This window comes from Lepidochelys kempii, chromosome 22 (assembly GCF_965140285.1).
Source record: "Lepidochelys kempii isolate rLepKem1 chromosome 22, rLepKem1.hap1, whole genome shotgun sequence".
Classification (NCBI taxonomy): Eukaryota; Metazoa; Chordata; order Testudines; family Cheloniidae; genus Lepidochelys; species Lepidochelys kempii.
In genome coordinates this window covers 15,084,705-15,102,097 of record NC_136401.1, presented here as the reverse complement: position 1 = coordinate 15,102,097, position 17,393 = coordinate 15,084,705, and the positions used below count along the sequence as shown (strand labels likewise).

Below are 17,393 nucleotides of genomic sequence, written 5' to 3'. Positions count from 1 at the left end.
TAAATCACTGAAGTCTATGGAGTTACACTATTGTAAAGGTGGTCTATGTGAAAGGAGAATCAGACTCATTGTTTGTGGTGATAAATCTCTGGCAAGTCACTGTTCTATCATCATGAGCAAGGAGGCTGCAGATCCAGAAGGGGTTACAGCAACAAATTGGGGAACCCCCCTTTGGAATTTCTGCAGAGGGTTCCTTCTTATTTTCTCGTCTTCGTGACCTTGCTCATGGTTTGATAACTGATATTGTTCAGAGTAAGACACAACAATTCCATTAAAAGTTGTTATTAACCTGGGCCTGCCTTCTTAGTAGGAAACACACATGCTATACTGTGGGAGACCCTCATTTTTTAGACAACTGCAAAGTAAATACCAGTATGGCCCTTAAAAATAAGAAGAGATGGGAAGCAAGCTTCTTAGGTTGAGATTTTGCTCTCAAGCAGAGCCCTGGGCAAGAGATGGAGCATGTACAGGTGCACCACCTGAAGGAGCCTTAGGAGGGGTTTTGCCTCAGAGGCACCCCTCTGAGGGACAGTTCCTCTGCAGCAACAAGCTGTATTAGCAGCCCTTTACCATACTTGTTCTCGAGCATCCAGGTAGTGCATATGGGTGGAGGCGGAGCCATGGTTCTGCATACTCGCAGCCCTGCTCACCGGAGGAAGAGGTCTTCTGTTGCACTGAGGTGTCAGATGCAAGATCCAGATAACCCCAACGAACGCAAAGGTGGTGGGGGAATCTTTCCTCCCCACTACAGTCGCATTAGGGCTGGTCACAACCTAGCCTTTAGTTAGCCGCACAATGGAGAGACTATCCAATAAAATGTTTGTGTGCACAAAGTTTGGCGATTTGACTCCACTTAAGACCACATCCTCCAAGGTATTTAGGCACCTAGCCCCCGTTGACTTCAGCAGGGCCGGCCCTAGACCAAATGCCATCCCAGGCGAGAAGCGTCTTCAGTGTGTCCCACCCACACAATTGCACAATAAAACAAGTTTCACAGTATCACAGCTGGGCTCTCACTTCACTTCATTTCATTCTTATATCTCATTGACTGACTGGGAACACCTCACCCCTTACCCACCTCCGAGGGCCTGGCTGTCAACATTCAAGGAAAAGGTAGTTCTCAAAGTCTGGAAGGTTCCATGAGAATCTACAAAAGGTCCAGAACATTCTAGGAGGCTAGTGAAAAATGAATCCACATATGGAATACCTGAAACATTTTACTACAAACCTTCTATTTTTCCTTTTGTCGCTAACAACAAAAACAGCACCCCGAGCCTGGCACCCTCCATGCCCACCCAGCACCCAGGGTGGTCGCCTGGGTCACCTGCTCCTAAATCCAGCCCTGCATTTCAGTTAGAGTCAAGTACCTAAATATTTTTGAGAATCTGGGCCATTGGAGCCTAAATCACATAAGCATTTTGAAAATTTTACCCCAAGTCTTGAGTTTGAAGGTGGCCACTGGTCTGAAATGGATATTCTATAAGCACTGTGTCATATGCACTGGCAAAATACATGCTTAATTTTTGCAAAATATATTATTTCTCACATCACCTTAAAAAGGCCAAGTGATGACTGCAGGATGACGACGCTTTTCAAGGAAGAGACATACGTTTAATCTTTATAGTTGATTTAGTGTGCTGGGTTTAGATGCCGCCATGCTGGAGGGAAAGACTCTGTTAGATAAAATCCCATCATTCAGGGGGTTTAGCACTCAGGCATTTCAAATTACATCAGGCTGGATCTTGATTTCAATCAGAAAAGCCAAATTTTCTTTAGCTAAGGAGTGACAAAGGGTGGGAGAGGAAAAGGAAATAACAAAGGAAGGAAACAAATACTGGTAGAGATTGGTACTTTTCTGAGCTGAAGCCTGGGCTAAAATACAATAACTTGCTCTTTTAAATAATTTTTCAGGCCGTTTCTGCAAAATCTAGAAGAAACTCTCTAGTTAACAGTATTTAAAGGGTGTTCATTTCAAAAGCTTTCATGTGTTAGCCTACCTTTGCTCCCATCAAAGTCAAGTTCAGTGGAAGTTAGAGAAATGCTCAGTTCTTTCAAAAATGCTGCCCCAAATGTCTGACTGTTTAAGAACCTGATCCGGCCAAGTGCTGAGTGCCTGCAGCTCCCATTTACTTCAGCTCGAGAGGGAGTTGATGTTATTGTCCCCGTTTTACAGATCTGAGAGTGAAGTGCAAAGGTTGAAATGTCCTGCCCCAATGAGCAGGGCTTACTCAGAATGCAAAACCCCAATGCCCAGTCTTCCGCTCAGTCCACTCGACGGTGCTGTCTCTGTGTAGTGATAAATGAATAGAGTAACATTTCAGATCTGATACATATTCAATGCTGGAAAGCTAAGCTCAGTGCAAACTCCCTCTCCCCCGCATCAAGGATCTGATCCTTCAAAGCGCTTATTGCCTGCCACTCCTAGAGTCATCACTAAAGACCCCATGGCAGTCAATGGAAGTAGAGGGCAATTAGTCCCTTCTCTTCCTGTTTACATAGCACTATCCTTATTATGGGTGTTTAAGGAGCAGTAGGTGACAGCTTGTGCTTTCACTGATAATTTCAACCCATCCTCCCCCCCGCCCCCATAACGAGGAAGGAAAAACAGGGCAACGTGTAGGGGAAAGAACCCCAGTTCCAGCTTACATGGAACTAGGAATAAGGCTACACTTATCCAGGAGGCCCTAAAATAACAAATAACAGCAGTCCGGTGACTTCTGCCTGGCTGCAGCTTTTCACACGCAGCAGCAACATACCATGCATTTCATAAGAAGAGAGCATGCGATCAGGCCGTTGTGTAATGCACACTAATGGAATGAGCGTAGGGAGATGGTGCTGGAAGGAACTGGAGTGTAATAGGGCTTGGAAAATGCTGAGGGAAGAACTGGGCAATGGAAGGGAAGGCTGTGTGTCAGGGAGGCCAAGAGCAAGCACAAAGGGGGAGTGAGCTAGGAAGGTGTGCACTTTGGTTTTATAGTCTCCTTCTCATCCTAGCTAGGGTCATGCTGGCAAAAAATGTGGTGAATTGTGTTAAAATTGCAAATGTCCCTTTAAATCCCAAGGGATTTCCTTGTCCTGCACAAAGCCGGACGACAACAAAGTGGGGTGGGTTGTGCCTCTCTGTTTTGGGGAGCAGCCTGCTTTTCTGTCTGTTTTGGGGCGGGGGGAGGGCTTGTGTTAGCGTTCTGAGTTCTCAGAAATAAAGTAGTGTTATGCTGTTATCTTCCAGCAATGGTATCTTATGTTTGTCTCTAACTTCTGCCTATGCCATGAACACAACAAAAAGGGCCGAAGTGCTGGCACCAGTTACCATGTGCGTGGACGGCCACCCCCCCACAACCCCCACACTTAAAAGGAACTTGCCACTCCGGCAAAGTTTTAAAAAAAAAAAAAGTTTGTGGAACTTATTTCTCCACAACTCGGTTGGTGTCACAAAGGGACCATGCAGTGGTGACACTATGATACTAGTATCATTACTCTAGGTTTTGTAAAGGGACCACTCAGTGCACAAGAAACACACACTACTTACAGTGCCGCAGGCTGGGAACATGCTGCATGCTAAACAACAGAGAGTGGGGAAGAAACACTCACTGAACAGGAAGTAATGGGGGTTGGACCTTGGTTCCAACCCATAATACTCTGAGTAAGCCAGTTAACCCCTTGATGGCCTGAAAGGCCAAGAACATTTTTCCCCCCATGAGCTTTAAACACAAATTTCATTTGGGGGCTAATTTGACACCTGCCCAATTTGTAATTCGGAGGGCTTTGTTTGTTTGTTTGACGTGGGTTTAGAAAAGAAGGTTTGGAAATTGCACGTCTTCATCTGCCTCCATGTGAAAACAAAATGAAATTCACCCACATGGAGTTTTGTAGTTTTCACACAAAAGCAGGAGTCTTTTTAGGTGGAAGCCATGAATGCTGAGCAAACACCGTGAAATCTTTCCATGAACAGGAACAAAATGTGGAACCCCCAAATTCTAAGGTTTATTCCTGGCTCTGCTACCAATATGCTGCCCGTGGCCCTGAGTGAATCATGTCACTTTCTGTGCCTCTGTTTCCCCTCCCACCCTTTGTCTGTGTTCTCTAGTTAGACTGAGCTCTTTGGGTCAGGGATTATCCCTTACTATGTGTGTATATAGTGCCTAGTACAATGGATCTCCTATCTTAGTTACTAGGTGCTACTGAACTAAATAGCGATAATTATTATCTTCATACCCTTGGGTCTGACCAGTGCCAGAGAGCAATGTACACCTTATTAGATTTTCTTATTTATAAATAAATATAAATAAATTAATAATGACAGTATATCACTGTTACCGCTAACCCTAAAGCAGCATGCTGAAAAAGCTGGATTTTATTCCCCTCCCTTTACCCCTTTTTAAACAGGAGACTCAGGCCCCCGTTTGCTGCAGCTTGTATTCAGTGGGCCCGATCCTTGGCTGGTGCAAAGCAGCATAGCTCCATCGACTTGACTGCGTGGCGTGACGCTGCTTTGCACTCGCTGAGGAGCTAGGCCTTGGGTTGAAAGGGCCTCCCCCTGATTTCCTCTATGATCCTCTAAAATCTGGTTAAAAACAAGCGAAAAAAAAAAAAGAGTCCAGTGTCACGTTAGCAATAAAGTATTTTTTTTTAAATAGATTTCAATCCTGTGTTTTCACCTGACAGCCTTTCTTCTTGGTACTTTCACTTTTGGGGTGTGTAATAGTGGAAGGAGCACTTAAAGGCCAGGCAGCCGACAAAGCCATTTATTCCAAAGCCCAGCATTTTACGAATAAAAGGAACACATGAAACCCCCCATACAAATGGTGTGGAGCATTTTCTTAAAATCAATCAGACTCTATTATTTGGTTTAAGCCCAATCTCATTGTCTACATCTTCCGCCAGAGGCTGATTTCTGCCAGGTAGAAAATTAAGTTTCTTTTACTTTTCTTCCTTACACAATCTTTCAGCATCTCGGCACAGTTATTCGGTGTGGGAAACCGACTTCCTGTCTCAATAAACAAATGCACACAAGTCTTTTCTGGCCACATAATGGGGTCTTTTTTTTTTTTTTTTAATTTTATACAAAAATCATTCCACACTTAACACATCAATGAAGCCACTTAAGCTCTCCTGCATCTGAATTAAAGGGGGAATTGTGTGATCAAAGAGTGTGAAAGAACCACACATGGAGTTGTTCAGACACTTTACTTTTGTTACATTTGCGACATAACAAACCCAATAAATAAGCTTATCCTAGTAGCCAGTTTCATTATCTCATACGCTTATGTTTAAAAGCATTTCCTTAATACATCTCCTCTTTCTATGGTTGACATAGTCATTTTTTTTCTGTACAGGCTATTTGGGGTTAAAAAAACTAAGAAGGAAAAAACGGTCTGGGCATACATGGGGAAAAATGACTTCTCTGGGTTTTTCGTTCAGTGCTTCAGCTGAGCTGTGGGTTTACAGGCACAATAAGCACAGTAAGCTCAGCCCGCGTGACGATATGCAAGATTTCTGGGGTGGGGAAAGTTCGGACTGTTTTGTGACACCACCAATTATTAATTGGCAGGGTTTGAGGCAACTTTTGGCACTGTTCACCTCTTTATTAACCAAAAATGGGCAGATAAAGAAAATTTCACATCATCTTCTCGATGCTTATTATAACAGTGTACCACTCTTATAGGCAATGGATTGCCATCAGCATAACTAAGATCAGAACCTGGCCCCTTTTTAGTTTGATATGCAAGTGACCAATTCTCCCTGCTACCACAGCTGTTGGATGGTTTGCGTTTCAGGATTGCTTAGTAACTTTGACTTTAGCTGGAGCACCTCTGAGGTCAGACCCACTGACCAATTAGATATTCACAATGGGCCCTTAGTCCACCCTTAGACAAAACTTCAACTGATTTCATTGGGTATTTTACCTGCCTGCCTGATCCTGTTAATCATGTGAGTAGACTCTATTTATGCAAATAATGCCAATAGGATTCCTGGTGAAACTGTGTGTGGCAACAGGGGGCAGTGCCTTTAAGGGCTGAGCTTCCCCAGACAGTGAGGACGGGGTGCTGCAAAGCTATTGTTGTGGTACTCGGCCAGCTGAAACCAGACACAGAATAAAGCAAATCTTTTGCAAGCACCTTATGCACTGAGTGAACACTGAACTGTGGGTGCTCAGAACCTCTTGGGATTTGGCCTATAATGAACAATCAATCTAAAGCCTTCCCAAGCCCTGCAGGGTAAATTCTTTCTTAATAAATCACATGTGCTTTTAATAGCACTTGTTAATTAACAGGTATTTTTAAAGGCAAAATAAAAAAAAGATGTGAAGTCAGTGTTTTTCTAGATATGTAAGAGGTGAGGGCTGATCCTGCATTCCTTGCAATCAATAGGGACTTTGCCCTGGGTGCAGGATTTCTTTAGAGAAATCTGTTTATTCCACAGAATGTCCTTTTTTTCCTGAACTGGAAGGAAAAATTATTCTGCCCTGAGGGGTGGGCAGTGTCAAAATCCATCTGTGCTGTAACTATTCTGCTGTTGCACTTGTGTGTGGGAGGAGCAGGGGGGAAAGCATACCTGTCATCTTGGAGAAAAATATTTATTGTTCCATGTATTTTCCATTTTAAAACATCAAGCATTTGGGTTTTGTTTGTTTTGTTTTTTGCTTAAGACACTGATTTGATAGTGGCTTTTGATTCTCACTCACAAAATCTGAACTTGATCATGGGCCAAATCCTGATGTCCTTGCTCATTTAAATGCCCACTGAAATCAATGGGAATTTTGCTTAAGTAAATTATAGGTAAGGACTTTGGTATTTCACCCTGTTTTTTTACAGCCTTAATACTGCAACACACTTCACATGAAGGGTTCCTGCAGCCATGCACTGGAGAGCAATGAGGCTTATGTAGGCACATGCATCCCATCCCCCTTCCTTGCAGATCGACTGTAAATGCTTTAAGGCAGGAACTGTCTTTTACTTTATGTCTATATTATGCATATTGCAAGGGGGCTTTAATCTGTAGATGCTACCTTAATATAAATACAATTTAAATGGCCAAGCCCAAAAACAAGACCAAGGAGATTTGTGAAGGTAAACAAAACATAGTTTTATTGTTTTATATTTCAATAATAATAATACCAAAAATCTTGCAAAACAATTCACTTCTGATGTTACAAAAACATACATCTATATGGCAAAAATATCCAATACCCTGATCATCAGATGGGCCTCAACTTGGCCTCCTATTTAGCATCAGCATTCGTGCAACCACAAATAATTGTGGACTCAAGTCCTTGGATGTAATTCTGTAGACACATTTTATAGTCCCTAGATGTCTAATTATCTGATACCATAGACAGTGTTGCCAAGTCTCTTGATCTTATCATGAGTCTGACAATATTTGGTGTTTTTCTTGAAATCCAGCTCCTGGAATCAAGTAATTATGTGATAATCTCATCTTTTATTTAAAAAAAAAATTTCTAGCTCTTATGGTTGCAGAGTAAAGGTTGAAAATGTGACCCAAGTGTAACCTAAATATTCTAAAACTATAAGGCAAATAAAGCAAATCCAAAATGTATATTTAAAAAAAAAATCTCATGAGTTTTAAGATAATCTCACCGTTTTGGAAGGCCGGAGGTTGGCAATAATGCATAGACATCTAAGTAGTACAAAGTCCACCTGCAGGTATCTGTGAGGGCAAAACTACAGGACCAAGATCAGCAGCCCACTATGTCCTGAAAATTAAAACTGCAGACAGGACGAAACAAGGGCATTTACAACAGCAGTTATGGCTACTCTTTCTTTGGGTTGCATAGAGAAACATTTATCAATAACAGAACTGGTCAAAAACCATACCAAACTTAAGTTGACTTTTTTCCAGATTTTTTCATTTAACTCCCAAATTGCAACAAAAATCAAAAGTCAGAAAATTAATACAGTAGTTGAAGTCTGGGGTTTTAAAATAAGCCTAAAGGAGTTAGACACTCAGTTCCCATTGGCACGTAACTCCCGGAGGCTATTCTGAAAAATCCCACTCCTAGTCAAGAACATGTTAATATAATGCAGAGGTGCTTAATGTAGTCAGGTTGAAACAAACAAAAAGAGTATAGAAGACAGTGAAGGGCTTTTCATTCTCTCGGTTGTTCACTTTTGAAGCCTGCAAGTTCTGTCTCTTGTGTCGCTTTTTCAGTAGGATCTTTTTAAAGTAAGTGTATAGCGTGTGGTAATCCAGCAGTTACTAGTGGGTCTAACCAGCTGCCTCTTCTGATCAGGCATCTTCTTTCTGGGAGCTAATAGAGTCCTTCTAGGAGGAATCAGATATAGGCTTTTAACACAACAATAAAGTGAGAACAGGAATTTGAGGAAAAGATGGAGAAGCTCTGAAATCCAGTTGGAATAGCTGCCAAAATGCTTTGATGATGATGATGAAACAAAAAGGTACTTACTGTTTAACAGGTTTGACTGATACCTATAAAACAGAAAGAGACAGAGAGACCACAACAACCCACTCTGGTGCCTCATTAAAATTTTGCAGATATTTTGTCTGGAAATAGTTTTGCATCTAATTAGTAAACTGATTCCTGACCCATGACATTTGGATCTGGCTCCAAACTGCAAAGCAAACTTTCCAAAAATCTGAGGGTGTTTGAATGTGGTGGGTTGATTTGCCCCAGTATAAAAATAGGGTTCAGTTAATTGTAAATGTTTATGAGCATGAATTCAAATGAGCCTTGCACCCATCTGTGAGGAATGGTAAAGCAGAAAAAAAAAGACCCATTTTATGCGTGTATTAACTTAGGCTCAGTTAAGGCTCAGGTCAAAAATTTCACACTGTCCATTAATCTGTGTGCCTTAATTTTTGAGTACCTGACTTGATCATTACTAGACATAGTTTTTAAATTTAAGGTTGACTTACGGGATTTGACTCCAGAGTCACACAATGAGTCACTGACAGAGATTGGAATATGCATCCCATTGTATTTCTTAGTGTTTGATGAAGTGATTAAGACAGACATACAATTATTTATTTAATTTAAACGAGGGGCCCCGCTCCGATGCTGTACAGTTTTGAAAAAAATAACCCAGAAGACTTTGGAACACAAGCCTTGCCGTATCCAATCAAACCAATGGTCCATCTCCTGTCATTGGCACTGGCCAGCACCAGTTGCTTCAGAGGGAGGAGCAAGAGACTACCATAATGGACAATAATGGAATAATCTGCCCTTAGGGAATGGGTTTTCCTAACGCCAAGCATGCAGGGATTGGTTTAGAGCCTCATGCTTGCAGGATTTAAAGCCATTACATATCTGTAGCCCATTTTATTTTATTTAATGCAGAAATATCCACTACGAATATCCATTCCGGGCCCTAGCTACCTTCCCTTGCCAAAAATTCTGATGAATTACAAATCCACTCATTTAACCTCATCTCAAACCCAACCCGCAGTGACCAAATAGAAAATAAGCAGCACCACCTCTCCTCACTATCATCACTGCTCAGCTCCCTCCTGTCTCCTCCCTCCCCAAAGCTAGGGAGAATCAATGAGCTTTGCATCCCTAACTGTCAAGGGGTTAGGGCTATTTTGGACCAATGAGTTCCCAATTCAAAGGACCTCACAGAGAATGCCCGACTAGCACTTCCCTCTTTGTTAAACCAAGGGCCTGTGCTGACCTCAGCTGTGCAGCATTGCATGGGGGGAAAGCTGGTATCTCATCTAGGGTGGTCCTATGTCATTAAAGACTGTGCAAGTCAAAACTGAAGCTTTAAACTCTTATGTAGCTGTGGAGGTTCTTATTATTTATATAATGCATAACCCTTTTTGAATGCTGTTGATCTTTTGTCTTCAGTGACGTCTTGGGGCAATGAGTTCCACAGATTAATTATGCATGGTGTGAAAAAGCCTCTCCTAGATTTTAACAGAGTTTACCTACCAACAAAATATACACTAATCCCACAAATGCTCTCCTCAAGCACAAGTCTGAGGTTTTTTTTTTTTTAGAAAAGGCTATCTTGAACTCAGGCTCTGGTGGACCAGGATTGAAGTGAATTAATTAGGGGACTTGCACTGACAGTATCCTCCATGGTGGCTGAGGTCAGCTGGGACACTTTTGCTGACAGTTCCTGGGTTAATATATCTGGGGAACTGTCATCAAAAGTGTCCCAGCTGACCTCAGCCACCATACAGGGCCTATAGGGATAGGCTCCCTCAAGCATCCAGGACCCAGCTAAATACCCAGAGAAAGTACTTTGATTTGGAGTAACTATGGAGCCAGTGCTGTCTTTAGGAAACTGGAATGAGATGTGCCTTCTGGCTAACTCCAGCAAGCAAGTAGGCAGCCACATTTTGCATGAGCTGTAGCTGCTCAGTGGTCTTCAAGGTTAACCCCATGCAGAGCCATCGCTGCTATCCAGTCTTCAGGTCACCAAGGCATGGTATGCATGTCAGAGAGAAATGGCCACATTCCCCTTTAAAAAAAAAGCTAACTCTAGCCACTAATGCAACCTAAGAATCTAGGAGCTATTTGGGATCCAAACCCAGCCCTACATTTACAACTTTTTTGGCCAAAGGGGACTGGTAGGCTACTTACTCAGTGGTGGAGGAGAGATCATTTCTGTAATGCCCGTTGCTTCCTCGGCCCACCAGCTTCATCGCTGCCTTGTTTCCACCCAACTTGTGCTCATAAAAAAAAAAATTCATTTTATTAAAGTGCTTTGACATCTGGTCAGATTGAAAGTGCTATGTGAATGTGAAATATTATCATTGGGCCAAATCCCAAAGTCCTTCCTGCAGCAAAATTCAATGGATCAATTCTTAAGACCCTGATTGTGAAACACTGAATTGAGATGAATCATACTATAGTCGGATCCAAATTCTGACACCCCTAACTCACACTGAATAGTAGTTTATTCTATAAGTAGTCCCATTGAAATTAATGGGACTATGTGCAGAGAAAGGTTCTGTATAGCATGAGAAAAGGGATCAGAATGGGATAATCCCCCTGTGAGTAATCCTATAGTAGCACCTTACTCAGAGTAGCTTTAGGAATTTCAAAGTGATTACTCATGGAGTAAGATGTTACTCATCATGAGTAAAGGTCAGAATCAGGGCCATGACATTTTAATTTCAGACACACTCAAGTACCACTGTCACCTCCCATCTCCTTTGAACTGCAGGTAAGCTCACATCATGCTGTGGTTTTATATATAGTGTTTTAAGTTTACTAACAGCAGCCTTCAAATTTTCACGACAGCTGGGGGGGGAGAGGGAGGGGGAGGGGAGATAAATAAATAAACCCACCTAAATGCACTAAAATGCAGAAAGAAAACCAGCCCAAAAGGTTTCGGTTTACAAGAGGTGGTTTATTGTGCCGACAGCGGCGGCTGGATTCAGTAAAACTCCATCTGACTCTCACCCAGTGCAACCTCAGCTCAGTTCTTGTAACAGCTTTCCTCGCCTGGAAAGTCCATTTCTAGAGGCTTGCATGGGACCGCCACGCTGCCAGAACAGGACTGGCTTTTTATTGAGTCGGACCCTTATAAAGCATATCTGCAACTGGAACCGTTTTCATAGATCAAGGCTGACTTCAAAGCTGGAAGAAGGGCCAAATGTGCTCTCAAAGCTTGACTTCGGAGAATCAACCATCTCCCATATGCCAGAGTTCAAATAAAACTAAAGTGGCTGCCACAGCATTGGATGGTAGGTGAGGTTCTCTGGCCTGGGTTGTGCAGGAGGTCAGACTAGATAATCGTAGTAGTCCCTTCTGGCCTTAAAAACATCTGTGAATCTATGAACATTACCAGCTGCATGGTTAGGACAACTTTTCTGCACACATATCAAAATGTAGAATTAAGAATACCCAGTAACATAGATAAGAGCACTGGACTTTGACTCAGCTCTGTCACCGGTCCGCTGTGTGATCACTTTACCTGTTTGTGCCTCAGTTTCTCCATCTGTAAAATGGGGGATAATGGCACTAACCTTCTTTGTAAAGTGCTTTGAGATCTATGGATGAAAAGTACTATAAAAGAGCTATGTGTTGACTTCAATGGAATTTTTCCCTAAGTGTTGAAGGAGTTGATCAACAGATACATAAATACTTGGGCAAGATAAATAAATAGTCTAAAGCAGTGATGGATAAAGGCTAGTTTTTGGGTGAGTTAATTATTTCTTTGTTAATGCCCAGTAGCCTCCCCCTCCTACTGAAAGTGCTTTTATAGCTGGCATTTTGGCTGCCACTCTGTCTAATAGCACAGACATACAGACAATAAAAAAAATCCATTTCTTTCTTAACAGATAACACTTGTGTCTTGTTACAGACTTTTCAGGCTGTAAACCAACTTGAATCACTAATTTAAAGGATAGCTAACTTGCACTGTGCAGGGCTGTATAAACATTCCAAATTCCAATTTTTCTTCAAGACATATGTGGACATTTAAAAAGGGTTTTAGGAGCCATTTTGCAATTAAGAAGATCTAGATTTAGGATTTTTCTCTTCTCCCCCAAGTTTATCATGTAATATTAATATACACATAAAATATTTTCAGTGCCTGTATGTATTTATGAGGTCCTAAGGGAAAACAGAATTCCTCTAGCCAAAAGGAAGGCTGGAAAAACCAGTAAGGGTAAGACTGACTGCTAGAACATCAAATCCATGACAGAATTCGTTCATATGCTGCAATTTCTGTGAAAGTGCTGTGGTGTTGGTTTTCACTGTATCTGCTAGTTTAATTGTTTCTGCCTGTTCATTTCTTTGTCTGCTGAAACCACTAGCCTAAGGGAGATTTAAAAATCAAAAGGTAGGGCTGAAGTTGAACAGGAAATGAACACTGGTGTTGTGGCAATATTAAACTAAAAAGTTCAGAAGTGGCTCTAGGAACTAACCATTTAAGTGCATCTCATTCTCTCTGCCTTTTTTTGTTTTGGGGCTGCAAATAAATTTGAGATCCATGTCAAGAAGTGTCCTAGGTTTGTAAATTTGAAATGGTAAGAATGTGTCCTCTGGAGAATTTCCCAGCTAGCATGCACTGAGCACCTCTCTAATGAAAAGATCTGCATTTGATTTTGGGCAATCACAACTGTGTACTTTTCCTTTGTATCCCTTACCCATGTGGGAGCTGGTGTAGGGAAAAGGCTTTAATATCAAAAGAGAGCAGCACGCAGATTTCTTTTTTGGTGGGGAGCAGAAAGTGATCTTCAAAAGCTCATGGCACCTCAGACCTGAAGGCTGATTATAACACTTATTGAAAATAAACAGAGCTCACAGGAGAATCTGTGCAAGGATTTTTTTTTTTAAGTGCACTCTATCTTCCTCCTTTACTATCTCTCTTTCCTCTTTTTCTGATCTCTGGGACAAAGATTCAACAATCCGAGATTCAAAACTCAAGCAAAGAGGATATGTACTTAAAATACTACATGGCCAATACAAGTATTTTACAACATATCCCACCTTTAACAAGCAAATTGACCAATGTAAGAGAACACTCTGGTTCAAAACCTTTTTAAAAATAGCAAACCCTATTACAGATATTGAACCCACCATACAGTTAGTAGGAATATAGTCAGACTTAAAAATAATAATTCTAGGACTTTCAACATATAAGTTGCATTCAGTAACAAAAAGGTATTGGGCTACATATTTCAGGAATTAATTTGGGTTAATTCAAATGGCAAAGATGAGGTAGGCAAAACAACACGTAATTACCTTTTCCTGCCTTTGAAGAACAATGAATTTGGGACTGGTCCAACTTTAGAAAGGGTGATTACAGATTTGATGCTCAGAGCAATCTCCACCGACACATATATTATATATAAACACATGCACACGTATTTTCTTTCCACGCTCCTATATTCCACAGGCATCACGCACTTGAAGAATTAAATCAATTCAAGATAAAATTCAATTATGTATCCTGCTAATTATTTTTGAGTATTAGAAGGAGAGAAAGAAGGCTAACCAACACAAGGCATAATTAAGCAGAAAAGCAGCATTTGTGTGGTCACTCAGAATTCAACATGCAAAACAGGTATCATTTAACCATTTCCTTTTATATTCTGCATCAGGGCTGAGGGGGAGACTTGAAAGAATGAAGTAAGACAGATCTGTGAAATTTACTGAAATATATTTTTGAAGAGGAAAGATCTATTTCTATAAGTATTGACAATCACCACTGCGTGTAATAAGCAATGTTAAATATAACATGTAACTAAACAGGCATTAAAGGCCTTTTACACACTTGGAAGAAAAGAAAACAGTTTTTTTCTTTCTTTCTCTCTCTCTCTCTTTTTTTTTAATGCTGCAAACTGCAAGCATTTTGGTCTATCTCTGTCAAGTGCAATTCTTTCTTGATGAATGACAAGGTACGATAATAGGCTGCCGTTGCTGTGGCAACCAGACAGCAGAGCTGTGTGCCTTGAATTTTGTCATCTGAAAATGAAACCAGAAGCAAAAGAAAAGCTGAGAATGTAGCCAACAGATTAACTCGCATGGGGGGGGGGGAGGAGGAATAGGAGGGAGGGAAGAGAGAAGGGGCGGGGGGGGGGAAGGAGAAAGACAGTGGGGGGAAAAGGGGGTTAGCTTGCAGGCAATTAAAATTACAGTAGTGTGTCGTATGTGTCTGTCTGTCTCTTGTAATTCCAGATGCCATTTGCCTAGAGGTTTTATCTTTGTTTTCACTACACGTCTTTGTTTCAGAAATATTCAAGTAGCTTCAAAGATACATTTAATGTACAGAATTCAAGAATCTACCGAGCTTTAAAATGGGGGGGTGGAATTCTGCTCCCCCGCCCCATATATATATATATATATATATAATGTTCCACTCTTCCAAGCCTCATGAGAACACCAGATGCATTAGCTGAGGGCCTGAAGGTGGGGACTCTGGAGAGCCGGTATGGATGCGGCAGAGCCATGCCCATGTGTGGTGTGAAGCCCACCTGGACAAGGTAGATTCACACAGGGTAAGCTGGAGAAAGAGAAGAGGCTGTTGGGGCCACTGCTGCATAGATCCACCAGTCACGGCCGAAGGAGCAAAGGAGGCTACTGCTGACGTAGCGGTCCTTCGGTGCCACTGCTTGGGACTGGAGCTTCCTCCACCTTAGCCTCTGGGGAACTTACCCATACAGTGGCGGATTTAGAGTTAGTGGGGCCCTGTGCGCAGCTTCATTTTCAGGCTCCCCCCTTGGAAACCCAGCCAAGAAAAGGAACATTCCCTCTTATCTCCCCCCTGCCCCGTTTTTCATTCTTTTTTCCTTCATATTCCTGAGCCCTGCTGCGCCGCCGGCCAGGACTCAGGGGCAGCTAGTCAGATATTTGTCCTGCATTTTGGGCCCCCGCCCTGTCGTTGGGGGCCCCGTGCTATCACATAGTTTGTTTCATAGTAAATCCACTCCTGTACCCATGTATTATAATATCTGCTGAGATTGGAGCCCCGATCGTGCTAGGCGCTGTACATATATGTAGAAAGAGAAGGTAGGCAAAAGGTGACCATAAGGAAATATTCTTCCACTTCACAGTGATGGAACTGAGGCACAGAGAGCGGTAATGATTTTGTAAGGTCATACTGAAGTCTGTCATAGAGCTGGGAATTGAACCAAGTATCAGGCCACTGTCTTTACCAATGTCCTATCCTAGCCCTACTTTACAGTTTTCTCCCTGGGTGTCTTTGCGTTACCTCTGCCAATGACCCAAACAAGTTGTTACTCTTGATAGCCCTGAAGAGCCAATGCAGCTGTGGGAGTGCACGCTGGAGTCTACTCTGCCTCGTGCGTCTATCAACAAAATTGTCAACTCAATTCAGATTGTGGAATTCCTCTTACTGATGACAATGGAAGAGGCACCAAAAAAGAAGGTTGGGGTTTCAGACCCCAGACTGAGTTTGTAAGGGTGGCAGTTTGACAAATCACCTTTAGATCTGTTAACTCAGCAGATTGTTTCTTGAAGTCATGGAGAGAAAATAAATATGGAAAACCACAATGTCATTTCTAAGAGTCAATTTTCAGAGCCTGACCGCACTTTAAGTATCTGCTAAGTGATGTCCTTTCTCATATCATGATTCCTTGCCAAACCCAAACTTCTATTAATCTTCCAACAAAGAAGACAAGTTTGACACTGGGATCCCAGAAACCAAAACAAAGAATGCCACCTCTAGTCTTTATGAGCTGCAAAACTCATGCAATGTTTATTTAAACTACTGGGACCTACTGCAAGGAGCTCAAAAAGAAAGCAATTATGGTAGGTGGGTTTTTAATTTTTAGGAGCTATTGGATCCGTTCTGTTATGAAAATGAAAATATTCATGATTGATCCTGTGTTCAAACGAGCGGGTTTGATACAGAGAAAAAGACGTGGAAATATATAATTTGTTTCGTATAAGAAATGGGTCCAAACCCAAACAGCATATCTGAACTCCTATGAAATTCAGGTCTGGTCCACTTCCAGATGTTATGATTTGTTCTCTCTTCCTCAAAAACGGCTCATATCAGTCCAGAATGCACCAGGCCAAATTGACTGCTGGCATAAATGAGCACAGACCCATTGACCTCAATGGAGTTTTGACTACTCATTCTTGCAGAGAATTTTTCCCTTCATCTGACCACCCATGGTGGGGTGTCCACCCCACACAGGATTGGAAGGGGTCAAGATGGCCAAGCCGGCCAATTAATTTCCCAGGGTACACCTAGAGGAGGAGCCAGGGAGCAGGGAACTAATTGATTGCATGCAGGCTCACCTGTGCAGGAAGAGGTGGGGCCTCTAAAGCTGGGAAGCTGGCTACAGACCAGGGGGTGTTGCTGTGCTGGCATGCCAGGGTAGTAGCCTGCAGCCACTCCCTGAGTGGAGTGAGTCAGTTGGGAGGCTTGCAAACCCAGAGAGAGGGGAAGCCAGATAAGTAGGAAGAAGCCCAGGGAAACAGCAGCAAGGTATAGGACTTTGCAGAGACTTTGGCTGCTTGTTACAGGGTCCCTGGGCTGGAACCCAGTGTAGCGGGTGGGCCTGGGGTCCCCTACCAGCCAGTGGCAAGGGCACTGGAGATGTTAGCCAGACAGCAGGTCTGGAAGGACTTTGCCTTCCCCGGAAGGGAAGGACATCAGTGACCTGGCCAGAGGGCTAAGTGACAAAGAGGTGACTGCAGTCCCTTGACTGTGAGGGGCCACAGGGTGAGACAGCACAGGGGAAGATACTGCTGGAGGGGGAGTGCAATGTCTGGCAGAGCTAATTCCCAGGCGGCCTACAGGAGGCACCGCTAGCCGTCAGTGAGCCCTGTCACACCATCCTGGAAGATGGGGGAGACCACATTTAGATACAATGCCAGAGGACCCAAACTTCGTGACTGGGGGCTCTCTTTAGAAAACGTGGAACTCTGGTACCATCTGATATAAAGAGCTAGAATGGGGAGAGACCACTTCAAAAAATTACAG

The 17,393-nt window shown here is 42.5% G+C and overlaps 1 protein-coding gene across 8 annotated transcripts in view; it reads right to left on the bottom strand.

Annotated features, from left to right (window-relative positions):
• LOC140901775 (uncharacterized) overlaps positions 1–17,393 on the bottom strand; it is a 259,709-nt gene that overhangs the window by 216,969 nt on the left and 25,347 nt on the right. The window contains exons 1-2 of one of the 8 annotated variants that reach the window (XR_012155967.1): positions 1,998–2,254; positions 1,552–1,658 (exon numbers count right to left, since the gene is read on the bottom strand). The exons of 6 other annotated variants lie outside the window; for them this stretch is intronic. The gene's annotated coding sequence lies outside the window, so the exon portion shown is untranslated. Of the gene's footprint in view, positions 1–1,551; positions 1,659–1,997; positions 2,255–17,393 lie in introns of those variants that run through there. One more of the 8 variants, XR_012155968.1, reaches the window with a different exon arrangement.